The 13,725-nt window shown below is 39.4% G+C and overlaps 1 pseudogene; it reads right to left on the bottom strand.

Annotated features, from left to right (window-relative positions):
• Positions 1 to 280: 280 nt before the first annotated feature.
• LOC122359926 overlaps positions 281 to 13,725 on the bottom strand; it is a 39,035-nt pseudogene continuing 25,590 nt past the window's right edge.

The raw sequence follows: 13,725 nt of genomic DNA, 5'->3' as shown, positions 1-13,725 counted from the left end.
ATTTTCCTTTTTTAACATTTGGATTATATTTGCAATCACATGATATACAAAATCTTTAAACACTATTAACACTTGTTTTATTTTTCATACTGTACATTATAATGTTGTGATTCCTAAATTTATTTAAAGCTTTTCAAATGATTAATTTGAATTAATTTTTAGATTTGTAGCGTTTTACGTATTATATTTAATACAAAATAATATACAAAAATAATTATGCCATTTTACCAGTTATTGTCTGTAGCATCAAAAAAAAAAATAAAACATGAGGCCAGTAAAGTTTTGGAAGGATTGACAAGTGATTTATTTATTAAAACAAAAAAAAAAATATACAAACCTAAAAAGTAAAAAAAAAAAAAAGTAACCAAAAAGATCTCCACTGGACTGGAGGACTGAATAACAGTGCATATAAATAAACAGTACAAGGATCAGGAGTATTACTGTATAAAATAGGGTGAAAAGGATAACAAAAGAAAAAAAAAACATTTTAAGGCCATAAAAAGTATACAACCACATTTTGGAAACACTGTTCAGTTTTTTTAAACCTTAAATACAAGTCAGTCATTTGGAAAGGGGCGACTACCATGTTTGATTACAGGACTTTGATACAGTCAGTGCAATGGGTAGCTAGGCCTACGCAATAGTTTACTTTTGGGTAAAAGACTTTTCCTTTCGAATAAAAAAAGTAAAGCTAAAAAACTAGGGATCACCACTATCACATACTTCTCAGTGATTTAAGCAGCACTTAATTTTTGTATGTTTTTGTAGCAACCCTGTTAACATCTAATTTATATCGATGAAGAAACCAATGTAGAAGTAAGGCTTTTTCTTCATCTCGACCTTCTCATCCAAACCCCTAGAGACCCGAACTCAAAGGCTCAAATTTAACATTTACTGGCATAGAAACATATTTGGGGCTTCTTTTTTTGTTGATAAATATCAGTATTTTGCAATAACATTCTATGAAAATGAAAGAATATGTAAAGATTTAATTCTTAACAGGTGGAGCATTTTCAAGAAACACTGCTAACCAATTACAAATATAAAGTCGAGGGGACAAAAGTTTGTGGGATAAAAGGGAAAGTGCATTTACAATTGAAATAGCGTATCTTTAAAAACAAGTACAAACTGCCCTCAGCATCAAACGTGTTATTTGCGCTCCAAAGATTTTTTATTAAAAGGCCTCAAAATGTGCTTTTAAAAGAGGGGAGTTCCTAGTGTACTCACACAAGGCCTTGAGATCACGGGCTCCTTGACGTGCATCTCATCTATCTCAATTTTTTTATTTTTTGTAGCTGAAGATCCAAAATGCCAGTAACCTCGATACATGTAATGTTAGACGTGTGGGCTGTACTCTCGCACGTTCCTTCTTGTACCTGACAGCTTTAAGACGTCATAAACGTGAGCCCAAGAGACAAACAGGCCGTAAGGGTGATGGAGAAAAGTGTCACTACAGCACCAGTTAAACACAAATGATAGGAATAGTATAGGATATATTTATATCTATGTATACGCATATCTATACTCGATTTAATGCTAAAACAACCCGAAAATACTCATCTAAAAACCAATCTCAATACTAGTGCAAAAGGTTTCGTGCTTGTTGGATGAGACCCAATAGCCTTACGTCAGGTGCCCCAAACAATTGTGTATTCGCCCCCTTATATTTGACGTGAAATGCGATGTAACATTTAACCTCCGTACATTCAATATATTGGACTAACCAGCCAGTAACTACACGTATCTGTAATACAAAAGTGCAATATAACAGCTTGTTGTATTGATATATTTATACACTAGGTACAAAGAGTATTGAAGAGTGTTTGTACACAAGTATTAGGAACACCTGATATAAAAGGAGACCCGGAGGAATGTCGCTGACGCTCTGGTCTGGTTAGGAGCGGCCGGTGTTCTTTGAGGTGGTGCTGGAGAGAGAGTTTCTGGGGCTTCGTTTTGCTGGTGTCTTGCTGGGGCCGACGGCTCTCTGCTTCACGCCGCCCTTCTCCAGCGCTCTCCCGCACACTCGACTCACCAGACCGTTGATCTGCTCCTGCGCAAAAATAGCTTACGTATTTAGAGCGACATCTCTACTTCGAAGTAATATTTTATTCATAATGTGAATTATACAGCAAACCGCTGTTTATTAATTATCAATTAATACAACATCGTACAATACACCGTGCTCGGAGCTCCATTTGATCTTCGGGTGTGACTAAAGGATCGGTTTTAAAAAATAGATTTGGAGTGGCAAAACACCCGCGCAGTTTTACATTTTTAGTGCATTTACATTATTTTACAATTTTCATGTGCTTTTCAATGATTCTGCTACATGCTATTATTTACAATTGGAAAAATTGGAATAAAATAGAAAACAGCTATTTTAGATAGAAACAGCTATTTTAGTAATAGTATTTCACAATATTACTGCTTTTACTGCATTTTTAATCAAATAAATGCAGGCCTGATGAGCGTATGAGATTTTCTTCAAAAACAAAAACTCCAAACGTTTTAGTGGCAGTGTATAACTAAACAAAAATGATTTACAATAATTGATTTTAAAATGAAAAAATTTAGCCTTAATTTGATTTTAATTCCTATGTATTTCTATGTACCTCGGTAACGAAACATCATCTTGAGGCCTCGGGGGGACCTGCGCTTCTGGATGTATCGCAGAGCGCATTCCAGACAGAAAACCACATTGTCACTCTCATGAACAACCTGTTAAAAACAAGACAAGGAGAGTACAGTATGTACGCTAACACGACATATTATAGCACAGCTAGACCAATTAGGATGGGGAACTTTATTCATAACTTAAGACAGCACACGATGTGTAATATTTACCATGGAGAGGTAACACAGATGCTGACACACTTGGCAGCGTCTGTCAGCCGTGTCTTCTGTAAATCTCAAGCGCTGCTGCTTCTTCTTGTCAGCTTGAGCCTCGCAGTGTGTGCCGTGAAGGCGTGCGGACAGACGGAGCCCGCCTCGAACAGATCCCTCGCGCTCGCTAATCTCTGCATCCCTGAAACGGTAATGGAACAGAAATTTCACCCGCGAGCGTGCTCATCTGTGCTTCTGGCCACCGAAGCTCAATAAACGAGTCGAAGCAGGCCTCGGGGATGTGTTTCGGACAGACCTGAGATCTCTGATGAGACTGGAGACTGCATTCATGAGCTGCTTGTTGTCCCGCTCACATGTAGTGATCTGGTAGAGCAGTTTCTCCGTGGAGAAAGGCTCCTCTATACGACGCCGCGTTTAAGGTCCTGCAAAGAAAACACGACACGCATGTGTGAATGCACCGTACACCCACAGAAAACAGGCAAAACCTCAGGCCAAAAATACAGCTCTTTTTGAGCTGAACCAAGCCAAGTTCCAGCTGGCTTTGTCCGTCCGCGCGGCGAGTCTCTCACCTTAGCTGCCTCGTAGCCCAGTTTCATCCACTGGGGGTTGGCGAAGTGCACTGTCTCTGAGACACTGTAGCCACAACACACCTTAGACACAAAGGTCCCTGGGAAACATACCATGAACTGCCCACTCTGTTGCACAGTCCGGTACACTTTCACCCCCTTTCGACGGAGCACCTCTGGAGAAATCTGTCATGAGGATGAAGAGATAAAAGTCAAATGAAAACATTACATCAAAGCATTTTCATTACAGAAAGACAGTACATTTAAAGGGCCAGTCACCAGAAATGGCCACATTTGCTCTTTGTTTTCTGTTGAACACAAACATAGAAATTATGTCTCTGTTCCGTTTCGGTTCATATCTTGTGGTTTTATGAGTGACCTTAGTGACCCGGAATTATCATGGATGAATTTAGCATTATTTTATTTTAAGTGATATTATCATAGAAATGTTTACATTAATAAATTATTATATTAACTATAGGCCAAGGCTACCAGACTGTATTGCGTGAATTTATCATGAATAAATGTTACGTAAAATAAAAATAAATGTTGTAAAACAAAATAGCATTACATCACGTAGCCACGACATAAGGATGTTGTTACTGCAACAAAATGATCTCGTGGTCGTGACATATTATTAAGTTCCCACAAGTTAATATGCTGTGGCCACAACAAAATTGAGCGAAACAAACATATCCCTACCCGGTCACCATAAGAAAAGAGAGTGAAAGAATAACATGAGAGTAAATTAAAATCAAATGTTTATTTTTATGTGAGCTGTCCCTTTAAGAGAAAAGTCAGCTTTTCTCTCTCACCATAATGTTCCTCTCTAGCATCTCCAGCCCTGGAGTGCCGCCTCGCCTGTAGCAGTGTGTGTACTACTTTGTCAAGTTTTGATTTCTCTTCAGCTGGAATACAGTACCTGAGGATGAGAGAGACACATTTGTTAGGCAACAAACCAATTGGGTTTGATTTAAAGAACTTACCAAACTCTTTAAAACTCTCACCAAACGCAGTCAGCACCAGTGTGTAGGTAATCTATATACGGAAGGCTGTTCTGGTCCCGACACCAGCATGAGGTAGAAAAGACCATGCCTATGTTCAGCCAGGGGATGGTCACTCCTTCAGGGCAAACACAAACAGATGTACTGAACACTTGATGCTGCAGATTCGAGCAACTTCGCAGGCAGATTAAATATAAACATCATTCTAAAGGATCTAGCATGGGAACGGGAATATAATATCTTGGTGGTCAAAATGTTTTACTATATGCATTCAAGTTTTGTTTTTCAGAAAACATTACCTGGCACAGCACCAAGATGACGTAAGATGGATCCTGAGTTATTGGGAAGGACAGTAAGATTCCATCCATGCCTTTGGAACAAAACAAACCAATTAGAGTTTGCAGAGTCTGTCAATATTTTATGCACATTTTGTTTATCTTCTACGGGTAAAGGTTTTATACATCGTTAAAGCACCATAATAGGTATTGTACAGAATTTTTAATTCTCAGTAATAAGGTTCATTTACAGATACACATCTTACAATAGTTGAGCAATACATCAGCCAACACGGGATTTTCTGCTCATTTCCTATGTTTTTAAGCTAATCTTTAAAAACACTCTTAAGTCACGTTCGAGAAATTCCAGAGGCAAAAAAGGCTCCATTGTCTGTTGTCAACAGTAAAGTGATGTATGAAACAGCTCACACGGGAGTCACAGTCAACGCAAGCAGCTTCTTGTTGGTCAGCGTGGTGTATCTGCGTGACCAACTTGAACCGTTGCGAAATCTGTGTGCGGAAATCTTTCACGCACACGTAAAATGAATAATCATTTTTCATAATGTACATCGAAATGCCTAAATTCACCTAATATATCTTTAAATGATAGCATCTGTTTTTTACTGGTGTCATTTGTTAATATATATATATATAGTTAATTTGCAAAAACAGATAACTCCATTTTTAACAATTCTCAAAAATCATGTTTTTCATTGTGCATTCCAATTAATCTTAATTGACAACTTTAAAAAACATAATAACATACTTAAAAATATGATTTTTGAAAATGTACAAAAACTGGGTTGTCTGCAAATAAACTCAATAATATTTAACGCTTATATATAAATATACATAATATATTTCTATTAACTATAATATTTATAAAAATTTGAATTGATGCATTAAATGATGTTAATCTATACAAACTATAAAGATAGTTTACCCAAAAATTTTTATTCTGTCATTATGCAATTCCCATCAAATCGTTCCAAACCTGTATGAGTTTCTTTTAGCTGTTGAACACAAAAGAAGATATTTTGCTCACCAAACAGTTGATGGCAGCCTCTGACTTCCATAGTAAGGAAATATACTATAGATGTCGATGGTTACCGTTCAGCTATCTGGTTACCAACTAAATTTTCAAAATATTTTCTTTTGTGTTTATCAGAATAAAGAGACTCATACAGGTTTGGAAACAAAGGAGGTTAGACAAAATGATGACAGTATCAAAATCTTCACTTTTGGGCAAACTATCCCTTTAATGTAAAAAGTTTTTCAAAACACTAACTTTGAAAATGGCTCAGACTTTCCCACAGGAAATCCACTCCCATGAGTCTTTGTGTCAACCCTCCCACAGTGCACAGCAACATGGCATTCCTTTTCATCAACCAGTCTCCAGTACTCCCTCTGCAGCAACAGTTAAAAAAGACGTGACAGTGAGCATGACTAAAAACAACATCACTTATTCCTGCGCATCAAAGAAAACATGATGAAAACAGCTTGTCAACATGAAGATGTACCTCAACTTCAGCGGTGTCTGGCTCTTTGCTGAAGCACATGTTCATAGTGTTTCTGGCTGCCCTGTAGAACGTCGTCAGCGAGAACGACTTTCCCTGGCAAAGACAGAAAAATGATTAAAGGGGTGGTTGAATGCTTTTTTCTAGGCTTGATGGTGCAGTCTAACTTGTGTTAATGCCTCGTCACCATTGAGTCCCAGAGAATATTATTGCACAGAACATTACAGGACGTTTTAGAATATGTTTTGTTTGTTATAGTCTTATACCTTTAGATACACTGTTATTTGTAAATGCAGCTACGTATGTTAGCTTGAAATATACATTTTATCCTGTTTAAACATGGATTTATGGTGGTTATATCACCACCTGTTGGTTTGGCGTGCTCTTGACAGTGCTTCATAGCATGCTTTTTGCCTTTGTTGAGTGTTTCCGGGGGCGGGGTTTATATAAATTTCAGGAACAGTGATGTCACCAACCCGGGAAGTAGCTCGTTGTAGTCCCTACAAGCCATTTTTGTAGGCATTAAGCTGCCAGAATTTGAAAAGACTATATCTCCTCGTAACTTTTTCAGACACTGTTTATACTCAAACAGCAACATTACACAATAACTAAAAATAGAATTGTGAAATCACTTAATCTGCCACCCCTTAAAAGAAGTGTTCATAAATATAATTATGTATCCTGAAAGTAGAGCAAACATACCCTGTGTATGCACTTGTGATGTTCATTTATGACCCCTTCATCCTCCCTCTCTTCTCTAGTCTTCTCGGCCGGGTGGTCTTCGCCGTGGGGTCCAGCTCTCTGAGGTGCTGCGAGCCCGCTCCGGTGCAACGCTCCGTTCACCAGTCCATTTTTGGGCTCGCAGCGTGGAAGCAGCAGAGCGGCATGCTGGGATATGTCTCCCTGGCCCTCTAGGGGCCCACTTCTTCTCTCCAGGGCCTCTTTCTCTGCCAGCACTTCCTTCTCCAGCTGGGCCTCTGGGCCGGGACAGGAGTCGTAGGAGAGCAGGTACTGGCACACGCCTCCTGGAGCTTGGCCAGCCGGTCTTGAGCCGAGCGTGGGATGCCCAGCAGATCGGCGAGACGGCCCCACGTCTTCAGGTCTGTCACCTGCTGCATGCCCCCCATTTCATTGAGGATCTGGAAGAATCTGGCCAGGTCCAGTTCACAGCCGCCTGAAAGGAAGCAAAAAGGATACAAATGAATCACCACGCTGGCTGTTTGCAAATGGCTGCTTCTTTAATTTCGCTTCACTTTTATCTCTAAATGTGTGCGCACATACCCCATTAGTCACAGGCTTTCAAACGGCTCGCATTAGTGCCAGCAATGTCACTGTTTGAGTGGCACATTGAAACTAAAGAAGGATTTGAGGTTGGCAAGAAGGCAGCAGCTCTGTCTGGCATGGCCAAGATGATTTTCCTCATTCAGTCAACAAGAGACCAGACTGAGCCGTCTATCTGTCTTGGCTCTAGATGCACTGAGTAATCTCGTCAAAGGAAGCTGCCTTTGCTAGCATGAGCTCGCTAATCTGTCCTAAACTGAACAGGTCAGTGGCAGAATGACCAATAGATCTGCACTTATAGCTGGTAGATTACAAGTGAAGATAGAATACTGATTTGAATATTAATACAAAATCACACCACTTTTTGTCTGAGCTAACACGTCAATCTAATTTACTTCAACTAAAGACAACATAGCCTGGATTTAAAAGAGAATTTGATGAAATGGGTATGAATATAATTATATTAAGAAAGCTCTTTTGAAACTGTAACTTCTGCTGTTGTAGTCAAGGTAGTAATAAAGATTATAACCGTCTTAACATTGATTAACATTTTTGAATTCAAATTAAACATGATGCTAAAACAATTATTTTTTGAAAAGAATAAGAGTTGGGTCACAACATTTAACTGATAAATTCATACAAAATACAAGTAAAAACATTTAAATGAACACAACCTATTTTTTTACTTTTGACATTTTTGAATAGAAGCAATTAATTAAATATTGTGTTATAAAGTGATGCATCCAAATGAACCCATTTGAATGGAATTAATCAGGCTGTCTAATGCTACATAAAAAGAGGGGAGTGTTTATGCCAAACCGATTTACTAGCATGAATCTTACTTTAAAACATCTGATAGCAAGGACCATTAAGGATGAACTGATTCATCACAATGAACCTGACGTTTCCATGCTTATTGTGAGAGAGTGTTTAAGAAATAGGATAGTGTTGTGTAGTGTTATGGATAGTGTTTAAGAAAAATTATTTCACCACAATGAATAATATATAGTATTATTCCACATATAGTACTGTTACGCTTTAAGCAGCTCAAGTTTGAATCCCAGCTCGTGGACCACTTCTGATCCTTCTCTCTCTCTCTCTATCACCTATCAAAATAAAGACTAAGTTAGCAGCATTTCTACTAATTAGTTACCCCCCAGCGCTGTCTCTGATTGTCTATTACGCTCACTGTCCAGCCCTTCTTACCTATAAGTGGAGGCTCTTCCATGTTAATGCCCTGTGTGCGCAGGTGTCTCCTGATGCAGGCCAGTTGCTGTACATTCGGGCCCCAGCGTCTGCCCAGCTTGTGCACATGCTGCACGTACGAGACAAAGCGCATCTCCTCTTTAAGCTTACACTCAGGACGCCAATCCGCTGGCGGAACAACCCGGTACAACCCATACGCCTCGGCTTGCCCCCGCACAACCTCCATGTAAGTCATCGGGTCGTGAAAGTCGCGTGTGCTGGGATAGAAAACGGGAACCTCCGTGACCTCCGCGCTGCGCCGGCCGCGTTCTTTAGGCTCAGCTTGGTTGACGGGCTCAGTCGTATTAGAAGGATTGCCTTGCTTTAGAGAATTGCTTGTTTTGGGGTCTCTGATATTTTGGGGGAGTTGGCTGGCTTCAAAATGTCTCGTGTTGAGGTAGTGGGGCTGTTCTTGGCCAGAACGGTGGCTTTACAGTGCATCTGTTTGGTGAACATGAGCTTCCCCGCCGAAGCCCGTTTGGGCCGTTGCGATCCTGCCACTTGTGATCTCACCGGGGTCTCCTGAGCTGCTTTCCTACTCCGTGTCCCTAAGGGAACCACTTGCACTTTGACCCTCTTGACCTCGACCTCTGTTCCGGTCAGACTATCCCCGGCTAACTCCAACTGCCTCTTTGACTGTCTCAGTCCGTTTCTCCTGGGTGGGAAAGTGTCCGTCCCACACAGCCTCCCAGCAGTTGCTGGTGATAGCACCTGTTTTTGCATCTTGGCGTGGCTGGTTTGGGCTTTTCCTGAGTTGGAGTGCTGAGGGTGTGTGTGGGTGTGGCGTGTGTGTGTGCTCAGGCTGAGCTTGGCCTCTTTGAGCAGTCTGGCTTTGGTGTAAGTCACGTGGCCCTTGGGGTATTTCACAGCTTTGGTCGGGGGACTACGGGGTTCTCTCGTCTTCCTAGAATTGACAGTGGATGCTCCTGATGTTCCATTCATTTTGGACGGCTGAGGGATGATAGAAATTACTTTAGTTATTTCATTTATTTGCGCTCTAGAAAACTGAATATGGATAGTTGATGTATCAGGGTGTCCAATGGTGTGACAATGTAAAAAAAAAAAAACACTCACACTATTCATGACTCTAACTATAAACTATAACTTTTTGTTATGTCACACTATAGGACACAGTCCAATATGTTATTGGTCAAATACCCATATAAAGTAAATTCAACACACAAGATGTTGTGCATCATTTTATATTTGTTTCTTAGTATAATTCAGGTATTCTTTGTATTCATGTTGGTTTCATATAGTTAAAAATCTTCAGACCATTTCTGAGAAGGTTTATTGACTATTGTTCATTTAATAATTAATAAACATCATTTTTGTGAAGCTCACCAGATTGTCCAACCTGAACAAAATTTTGTTAATTTATCTGATCTTTAAAAATATTTAATGATGTTGAAATATTTTTGAGGGTCCACTTTATGACATAATTTCCTGTTTTATGCTTTTTTCATGTTTCTGCGACTTGAACTGTTTTAATAAAATATATATTTTGATGTAAAAAATTTTGAAGAATAATTGTAATATTAACAATGTAATAAGAGAATATATATATATATATATATATATATATATATATATATATATATATATATATATATATATATATGTATATGTTTTAATTTCAAAATGTAAAGCATGGTTATCACATAGGTAGATTAAAGTGTATAAATTGAATATTTGACACTTTTATCTAAAGAAATTTTGCATTCCACAAAAATCCCAATAATGATCTTGTCTGAGCTGCAGTAAACGCTGGTTCTGCATTGCTGCAACAAGAGTCTGGTGTTTGCTTTCTTTTCACTGATTTAAAGTCAAGGGCTGAGGGTGTAGTTTTCAAGAAGCAGCAAACATAACTTCCTCAAATGTGATGCACCACAACAACCTTTAGAGTGACCACATTCTTCCACTAGGGGCTCAGTGGAGCTGTTCTATCGTTCTTTAGGAGCTCACGCACGTGACCTGGGCCATGTAGTATGATTGTTCCATCTGCATGCGATGGGGGATGGGAGGGCGATTAATTTGTCTGCAAAACCAAAGTTCTTGACAGAAACCACAACAGCTATACAAATGGTCCACCACATGCAGACGCAGTTCATGTTTACAAAAATTGCACAGTCCCATGTATGTGGTACTTGCACACTCCACTGGATTTGACTGTGTGGAGAGAGAGGGGGGTTGGGTGGAGGAGAGATGACATCATGTGTTGCTATAGGCCTGCTGCAGGATAGTAGGGATAGGGTAAAGCTAACCGTATGCTGCTCTGCGAGCCCATAGGACGCTCTGGCAGAAGAGGAGGAAATTCTGATGAACACTCACAAATGGGTCCTACATAGTGTCTATTAGCCCTCTCTTCTGTACCGAATGTATTAGCAGACAGTAAAGGGGAGGCAAATGTCACTGTGCGCACTGGAATATAATTTTCTAATAAGTAATGCTGTGTGTAAAAATGGCAGACGGTGTTTCTTGAAAGCGGAACATTTTGTTTTTTGTTGCTTTTCAATTATTCACCATTCACTCATAGGAAAGGTCACTCTGAGAGCAGCTAAGCGTACATCGTGGTGTATAACAGCAACAAATACCAGTACATAAGAATAAATCTCACTGTAATAGATTATGAAATATGCTACTGTAAGCTGGCTTAGCAGTTCTTACTAAGAAGCAGGATTTTGGGTTATAAATAATTCAAAAATCTTTCTGAAATTCATTTTATCTTCAGCATTTATACATCTGAATCCCTAAGGCTTGATGCTATTTCTCCACAGCTTTCAACAACTTCATTGATCTTGACATAAAAGTTGTTTTCTCAAAATTTCAGCTTGAAAATAATTTTTCTTGTATTTCTCGATCTGGAAGTGACAAAAGCCATTTCTAAGTGCAATATATATATAATGCTGCATCATAGTTGAGCGAGTCCAATTTCACATTCATCAGGGACCCACTTAAGCTCAGATAGACAGAATATGTCTGTCAGGGACAGACCACTTCACATCCGTGTCATACACTTAGGAAGGCAGCTACAACTTTACTGTTACTGTGAAATAATAAGTGATCTGAATGTCTGAACACTTGGTCAATTTCGCTTCAAGCCAGCTCGAGGGACTGTGATAACGACTGATGTTCGACAGATGTTGATTAAATGTTTTGCAGTTGACCAGAGAAATGATGAGCATTACTTTTGTCATGCAAAACTTAAATGAAGATCAGGAGAAACCTTATGTTGAGATCACAAGAAAATTAAGTTGGGTTCCTGAGAAAACAAAACGGTACAAACAAAAAAAACAAACAAAACAGAAAGTAATGCAACACAACACAAAACGAAAAGCAATACAGCACAACAAAAAAAACCCAATTCAGTGATACCTGTTGTTTCTGTTCTTGTACAGCCCTGTTGGGTCGTAGATTGTGTGTAGTGGAGGTCCTAGCTGATGCTACAGAGTTCTTCTCCTTCCCATGGACCCCGTCTCTCCCTCTGGCCCTTAAACTGCTCTCGTGTTCCTCAGCAGCTCGTGTCTGTCCATTAAAAACTGGTAGAAGAGAGATCATAATGTTAAGAATTCTTTTACCACATTTCGTTATTGAATACAGCCATATTTCATTTCTAAAATGAAAAGAAAATGCATGTACTTAGATGGTTTATTTATCTATATTAGGACGCACTATGGGTGCCTAATGATTATAGCCTGAGATAACCAGACGGTTTCCCGCCTATGTGACCTAAACCAGATGAGTCAGTACTGTAGTGGAAAAGACCCAAGTTTGAATCTTTCTGCTGAATGGTCTTGCTGTACCTGACTGCACTGCTTTCCATTTTCTGTGAACTTGACTTGTAAATTGCTCTTATAAAAGAAGACTGCCAAGCAGCTAACAGAGTCTGCATAGAGGCCTTGTCTAACGCAACTAGAATTTATGGGAATTTAAAGCTCAAATATTGTAACAGCAAAGCTGCTTACAGCTCTCAAACTAACATCAATAAATCACTGAAACCCAGTACCACGAATGACTGAATGCCACTAAAAGTGCTAACTTTGGCTGTGTTAAACACTAATCTCCTGCTCTTCGACTGTAAGAACAACTTAATATTGCATGACAATCTACTGTAACAGATTTTCATTCTTCCTGAGAGCCACCCACATTGCACTTGGACAAAAGAAAGAAAGTTTTCAAAGTTTTGCGCCTCCATTAACTAAACAGATGGTAAACTGAACAGAGAGTCCAATGTTAGCAGTAAAACACTAAACAAGTATTGAAAGGCTCTTTGGGTCACTTTAGTAAATGAAAGCTTCTAGAGGGACCAACTTATCATTCAAACCATTTGGAGCTCAGCCAACGGTGCACATAAAAGTGTCATATTTAGCGTGTGGTCTCGTACAGTATGTAAAGAGAAGTGGCTCTAGTTTCGTTATAAAGTAGGGATGCTCAACATGACTCCTATTTTCATTAGGCAGCACACAGAGTGTCCTTTCAGCACGATATCCCACATACAGACACAACACACTGCGCAGAGACTGAATTTAGAGCAGCAGAACTTCTACTGAAAAATCTTGGTCAGTGTTCAAGGATCTCATAAGCGTGGGGCGCATTGGAGAGGAATGATCTAAATTTATAAACCCTGAAAGCTGTTCCCACTTTTAGACACAAACACTGTTTACCCTCAAGGTTCAATCTGACCTCGAAACCCCAGCGAGGTGACGGGTGCGTGGTTGTAGTTTGTCCGGAGCCCCTCAGACATGTGTTGAGTATGTGGAGCAGTATTGGTTTACTGAGGTGTCAGATTACTCTGCAGATTTTGCTGAGTGGGCATTAGGGTCGGTTACAAACCCAGAGACCGAAAGAAATGGGGTGAGCACTCAAAAGACGTTCATCACTTTATTATATGGCTAAATTTAGCTTGGCCTGTTTTGATCTGTTAGCTATAAATATGTTGGAAATAGAAAGAGAAATAGGAAACGCGTTCAGTGACCAGTGCAATCATTAATTA

This window comes from Puntigrus tetrazona, chromosome 16, assembly GCF_018831695.1.
Source record: "Puntigrus tetrazona isolate hp1 chromosome 16, ASM1883169v1, whole genome shotgun sequence".
Lineage (NCBI taxonomy): Eukaryota > Metazoa > Chordata > Actinopteri > Cypriniformes > Cyprinidae > Puntigrus > Puntigrus tetrazona.
The sequence above is the reverse complement of the archived record's forward strand: the minus strand, read 5'-3'. Positions and strand labels throughout refer to the sequence as shown.